The 7,298-nt window shown below is 40.6% G+C and overlaps 1 pseudogene; it reads right to left on the reverse strand.

The window, feature by feature from the left end:
* Positions 1-6,241: 6,241 nt before the first annotated feature.
* On the reverse strand, positions 6,242-6,672 carry LOC138931509 (MORF4 family-associated protein 1-like; annotated as a pseudogene).
* Between the last annotated feature and the right edge of the window lie 626 nt (positions 6,673-7,298).

Raw genomic sequence — 7,298 nt, forward strand, 5'->3', positions numbered from 1 at the left:
ATCCCTCCTAGCATCAGAGTCTTTTCCAATGAGTCAACTCTTCTCATGAGGTGGCCAAAGCTTTGGAGCTTCAGCTTTAGCATCAGCCTTGCCAATGAACACCCAGGACTGGTCTCCTTTAGGATGGACCGGTTGGATCTCCTTGCAGTCCAAGGAACTCGCAAGAGTCTTCTCCAACACCATATTTATAAAACAGAAAATCAACAAAGGCCTACCATATAGCACAGTGAACTATACTCAATATTTTGTAATAATCTATAAGGGAAAAGAATCTGAAAAAGAATGCCAAGAATATATTTATATATATAACTGAGTCACTTTCCTGCACACCTGAAACTAACACAATATTATAAATCAATCAAACTTTGATACAAAAAATTAAGAACACATACAAGGCGATCCTGCTATTTGCAATAACATGAATGGAACTTGAAGGCATTATGTTAAGGGAAATACAGCAGATCAGTCAGTCAGTCAGTCAGTTATGTTCAACTCTTTGTGACCACACGGACTGTAGCCCACCAGGCTCCTCTGTCCATGGGATTCTCCAGGCAAGAATACTGGAGTGGGTTGCCATTTCCTCCTCTGGGGGATCCTCCCAACCTGGGGATTTAATCCACCTCTCCTGCATTGGCAGGCTGATTCTTTACCACTGTGAAACTCTGAAATGCAGCAGATAGGGAAAGACAAATACTGCATGATATTCACTTATATGTGAGTGAATTTTTTGAAAAAAGGCAGACCGGTAGATACAAAGGAAGATTGGTGGTGCCAGAGGTGGTAGTGGGTGGGTGGGTAGGAGATGGTGAAATTGATTAAGGTGGTCCGAAGGTACAAGCTTCCAGTTTTAAGATAAATAAGTCCCAGGGATGTAATGTATAGTATGGGATCTTCCCAACCAAGAGATCCAACTCAGGTCTCCTGACCTGCAGGCAGATTCTTTCGGTCTGAGCCACCAGGGAAGCCCAACTATGTGGGATGATGGATGTTAACTAAATCTTGCTTGCAACATATACATGTATCAGATCATTATCAGTATGCCTAAAGCTAATACAATATTATATCTCAGTTACATCTCAGTTAAAAAAAATCCCCATTATCACTAAATTGATTAAATTTCCAAAGACAATTTGAAGAAAATAAAAGAAATAAAGATATGTAGAAAGGCATGAAATAAAAATGTGTGCCCTGATGATTTATCACAAAGCAAGTCTTCTTGCAACTACCACTCAGATCAAGGAATAGAATCTGGCCAGAATAGCCAAAGCAATCTTGAGAAAGAAGAATGGAACTGGAGGAATCAACTTGCCTGACTTCAGGCTCTACTACAAAGCCATAGTCATCAAGACAGTATGGTACTGGCACAAAGACAGACACATAGATCAATGGAACAAAATAGAAAGCCCAGAGATAAATCCACACACATATGGACACCTTATCTTTGACAAAGGAGGCAAGAATATACACTAGAATAAAGACAATCTCTTTAACAAGTGGTGCTGGGAAAACTGGTCAACCACTTGTAAAAGAATGAAACTAGATCACTTTCTAACACTGTACACAAAAATAAACTCAAAATGGATTAAAGATCTAAATGTAAGATCAGAAACTATAAAACTCCCAGAGGAGAACATAGGCAAAACACTCTCAGACATAAATCACAGCAGGATCCTCTATGATCCACCTCCCAGAATTCTGGAAATAAAAGCAAAAATAAACAAATGGGATATAATTAAAATTAAAAGCTTCTGCACAACAAAGGAAAATATAAGCAAGGTGAAAAGACAGCCTTCTGAATGGGAGAAAATAATAGCAAATGAAGCAACTGACAAACAACTAATCTCAAAAATATACAAGCAACTTATGCAGCTCAATTCCAGAAAAATAAACGACCCAATCAAAAAATGGGCCAAAGAACTAAATAGACATTTCTCCAAAGAAGACATACGGATGGCTAACAAACACATGAAAAGATGCTCAACATCACTCATTATTAGAGAAATGCAAATCAAAACCACAATGAGGTACCACTTCACACCAGTCAGAATGGCTGCAATCCAAAAATCTGCAAGCAATAAATGCTGGAGAGGGTGTGGAGAAAAGGGAACCCTCCTACACTGTTGGTGGGAATGCAAACTAGTACAGCCACTATGGAGAACAGTGTGGAGATTCCTTAAAAAATTGCAAATAGAACTACCTTATGACCCAGCAATCCCACTGCTGGGCATACACACCGAGGAAACCAGAATTGAAAGAGACACATGTACCCCAATGTTCATCGCAGCACTGTTTATAATAGCCAGGACATGGAAACAACCTAGATGTCCATCAGCAGATGAATGGATAAGAAAGCTGTGGTACATATACACAATGGAGTATTACTCAGCCGTTAAAAAGAATTTATTTGAATCAGTTCTGATGAGATGGATGAAACTGGAGCCAATTATACAGAGTGAAGTAAGCCAGAAAGAAAAACACCAATACAGCATACTAACACATATATATGGAATTTAGGAAGATGGCAATGACGACCCTGTATGCAAAACAGGAAAAAGGACACAGATGTGTATAACGGACTTTTGGACTCAGAGGGAGAGGGAGAGGGTGGGATGATTTGGGAGAATGGGAATTCTAACATGTATACTATCATGTAAGAATTGAATCGCCAGTCCATGTCTGACGTAGGGTGCAGCATGCTTGGGGCTGGTGCATGGGGATGACCCAGAGAGATGTTGTGGGGAGGGAGGTGGGAGGGGGGGGTCATGTTTGGGAACGCATGTAAGAATTAAAGATTTTAAAATTAAAAAAAATAAATAAATAAAAAAGAGAGACATGAACCTAAAAAAAAAAAAAAAAAAAAGAATCTGGCCAGCGCTCCCAAAGCCCCTGTCACATCCCCTTCACCTCCTCCTGGTAATTACGGTAATCACTTCCCACTTGCTTTACAGTTCCAATGTATCCCAAACTCTATAGCCCTGCCTCTTTTGAATTTTACGGTAAATGGAATCCTACAGAATAAATGCTTTCATGATAGACTTTTTTTTTTTCAATATATTTGTGAAATTTACCCAGGATCTGATCACAGCTGTAGTTAGTTCATTTTCACTCTTTTATAATCTTCAATTGTATATATCTAAAATTTATTTATCTATTTTACTCCCTTTTTTCCAGGAAAAGAAAAGATTTATTATTTGCAGCAAATAAGAACACTGGGGATCTTTCCCAAAATAGTGTCTCCTATTTATCTATTCTACTCATAATGTGCGTTTGGGTATTTCCAATTTGAGATAAGAATAATACCATTGAGAGCGTTCTTCTACTGTCTCTTGGTCACATGTATGCACAGCTCTCTTCTCTCTCTTGCTAGGAGGGGAAATGCTGGGTCCTAGGGAGTGCTTGTATTCAACTCTGCTGCTAGTTCCTGTCTCTTTTCTAAGGAGGTTGTACTGATATACTTGCCAAGCAGCAGTGAATAAGAGTTCCTGCGGCTCGCCACTTGCCTCAATGACTGGTATTATCAGTCTTTTAAATTTTAGCCATTTTGATGGGTTTTGTAATCAAAGGAGAATTCACTCTCCGCACAACTCTTCTGACCCCAAATGTGTGGGCTTTTCAAACCAAGAAATTCTCTAATCCTCTGTTGGCACCCACGGGATGTTACATGATTTAATTCAATTCTGACCCACTGCCTGGAGTTAGTATAGACCCTACAGCTTGAAGGCTCAGTCCCACAACACTGCCTCCACCTCAGATGCTAATTGCAAGTGTTAACAGAAGGTTTCAGGTTACCCACACTTCTGTCTTACTCTATTAAAAATTGGGGGTTCTCTTAACCCCTTTAATATGAGGTTTGGAGAATTTGCTATGATGGTTTACAGAACCTAGGCAAACACTTTATTGTCACCAGTTCATTTTAAAGAATGTTATTGTCGTTGTTGTTGTTCAGTTACTCAGTCATGTCCAGCTCTTTGAGAACCCATGGACTGCAGCACACCAGGCTTCCCTGTCCTTCACTGTCTCCTGGAGTTTGCTCAAACTCGTGTCCATTGAATTGGTGATGTTATCCAACCATCTCATCCTCTGCTGCCCCCTTCCAGTCTTGCCCTCAATCTTCCCAGCATCAGGGTCTTTTCCAATGAAAATAATGTTATAAGAGTGTGTTAAACAGCCAGATGAAGAGGTACATAGTGCAAGGTGGGGGAAAGGGGTGTGAACCTTCCGTGTATTCTCTGGTTGTGCCAACTTCTCAGCACCTCCATTTGTTCGCTGACCTGCACTCTGCTCTTCAGGGTTTTTATGGAAGTTTACTATCAATACATAGGCGTGGTTGACTAAATGACTAGCCATTGTTGATTAATGCAACTCTAGTCTCTCACGCCTTCCTGGATGTTGGTGGACGTGGGGCTGAAATTTCTAAGTTTCTAATTATGCCTTGATTTTTCTGGGAATTAGCCCTCATCATGAAACTATCCAGGGATCCCGGTTACCAGTCATCTCATTAGCTTGTGATGAAAAATGCCTATCACTCTGGAGATTGCAAGCATCTCAGAAATGCTTATGTCAGGAACCAGAGACTTAGACCAAATATTATAACAAAAATGCTCCTGTTATTCCTGTCATTCAGGAAATTACAAGGGTTTTAGGAGTTCTGTGTCAGGAACTAAGGGCAGAGGCCAAATATAATATTTCTTGTCACAGTAGTATTATCTCACTTAGTGTTTGTTTACATTTCCACTGGCTTTACATTAGCGAAAGCGAAGCTGCTCAGTTGTGTCCAACTGTTTGCGACCCCATGGACTGTAGACTACAAGGCTCCTCTATCCGTGGGACTTTCCAGGCAAGAGTACTGGAGTGGGTTGCCATTTCCTTCTCCAGGGGATCTTTCCAACCCAGGGTTCGAACCCGGGTCTCCTACATTGCAGGCAGACACTTTACCGTCTGAGCTATCAAGGAAGAGTTATTCAACTCATATGCTCATATGTTCACTGGCTGTTAACTATCATATTTTGTGAAGTGGCTGTTCAAATCTCTCCCCCATCTTCCTTTTGGTTGCCAGAATTTATTATTATTATTATCAAAAAAAATTTTTTTTTTTTGACAATACCATATGGCACTTGGGATCTTAGTTTCCTGACCCGGGATCAAACCTGTGCCCTCTGCATTGGAAGCACAGAGTCTTAACTAATGGATCACCAGAGAAGTCCCAGATTTTATTATTATTGTTGTTGATTTGCAGAATTGTTTAGGTGATTCAAAATACTTTGTCTCTCACTCTGTGGCTTACTTTGTACTTCCTTACTGGTGTCTTAATGAACTTGAAGGACCAAAATTTATCAATCTTTCCTTTGTGATGATACTTTTGGTGTCTTGTTTATAAAGTTTTTTCCTACCCTAGATCATGAATATATTCATCTATCTTATCTTCTAAAAGCTTCAGAGTTCTGTATTTCACATTTAAATCTACAATCCATCTGGAGCTGTTTTTTTTTTTCTTTTTTTCTGAATGGTATGTAATTGAATTCAAGTCCATTTCCCCCTGTTTCCATCCCCAGCAACCCTCAATGGGTATAACCAATATTCTCAACAACATTGATTGTAAAGTTTCACTTTTCCTAAGGTTCAGAAGTGTTATCTTAGTCATTCAGTAATCTATAAATGCACAGTCTTGATTTTATGCCATTATTTTGTCTGTCCTTCCATTAATATGCTCTTGTCTTCGTTATAGCCACATGAGGGAAACTATCAGTGTCTTGTAGAGTAGCTTCTTGCACCATGGATTTCTTTAAGGGTGCCCTCACTGTTCTTAGTTCATTGCCTTTCCATTGGTGCCATTTTGGAATAAAGCTAGTCCACTGAATTTTAATATATTTTCTAGAATCTTCTCTTCAAATTCCATAAAAGCAGCAATAAACCAAGTACATACACATAAACATCAACATACACTTCAAACAATCTGGTCACATGGGTGAAAGCTACTGTTGGTCTGTGCCCAACATTTAAAAAACACAACAAAGTAACAAAATAAATCTGACCACTGAGACAGCTATTTATTAAGCCTCATATCCCTTATTAGAGTATTTGTCAAACAAAAGTAATTTTTTAAGAACCAAATGTATTTGACAATCTAAACCTCTAAGGAGGTCACCCACCACTGACCCTAAGGGAGGCTGTTACATGGGGGTGAAAAACATACAAAAACGAAATAGGGAAAATAATAAGCTGTGTCAGTTTCCTTGAGGTGTTAGCCTAATCTGACCAGTTGACCAGAGTCCCTCACCTGTGAACCTGTGACCCTCCTTCTGGGCAATTCGCTTTCCTCCTTGTGCCAGACCAGTTCCATTGACATCTCGGCCTCTTTCTCCATCTCCTTGGCTTTTCCCTTGGCCTTCTCGCACAACTCAGATGCTCTGTTGTCAGCCTGCCCACAGGGATGCTGAATGCAATTCAAGGTGCCCTGCTCTGAGGCTCCACCTGTGTTTTCAGCAGATGGTCCACCTCCCACCACTTGCTCCTGGTCCTCAGACATGCATTCCTGGGTTGTCAGGTGAGCACTTTGATGTCCTCCCACATGCAGTTGATGCCTGGGAGCAGAAATTGCTTGAAATCTATCTCGGGCTCCAGCATACCCTCCTCCTCCAGAGCTTCCACTTGGTCCAGGTCCAAGGTCCCCATTTTTCCTGCCGCTGCTTCAGATCCACAGCCCCAGGACTGTTACTGCTCAACAATCTCTGCTGCAGTAGAAGTAATTCACACTCCTGGTCAACAGTATTCCCAAATTATCTTTTAAAAATTTCCCTTTACTGCTCCCACTTCCCAGCTGATCTGGAAAGAACTGCCTCACAGGCAAACAGCAGAGCCCTCAACTCGCTGGTGTTAGTAATTCTTTCACAACACGGCCAGTCCTGTGTATCTTATGTTAGGTTCGATGTTCGGTAATTGGATGTTTTCAATTTTGTTGTATAAATGGTCTAAACTCTTATTTTCTGACTGTTCATTGCTGATAAACAGAAATACGTTTGTGTCTAGTTGAAGCCTCTAGAAGATAACAGAGGAGGAGACTTACGACCTGTCATACAAAAAGAAATGCTTTTGTGTATTTTATATAGCAATTTGTTGAACTCTCTTGTTATTGCCAAATATCTGTAATTCTATGGAGTTTCCTCTCCCTCCCCCCAGCTTTGCTGCTGCTGCTACTATGTCGCTTCAGTTGTGTCTGACTCTGTGTGACCCAATAGATGGCAGCCCACTAGGCTCCTCTGTCCCTGGGATTCTCCAGGCAAGAATACTGGAGTGGGTTG

This window comes from Ovis canadensis, chromosome 3, assembly GCF_042477335.2.
Source record: "Ovis canadensis isolate MfBH-ARS-UI-01 breed Bighorn chromosome 3, ARS-UI_OviCan_v2, whole genome shotgun sequence".
NCBI classification, from domain to species: domain Eukaryota; kingdom Metazoa; phylum Chordata; class Mammalia; order Artiodactyla; family Bovidae; genus Ovis; species Ovis canadensis.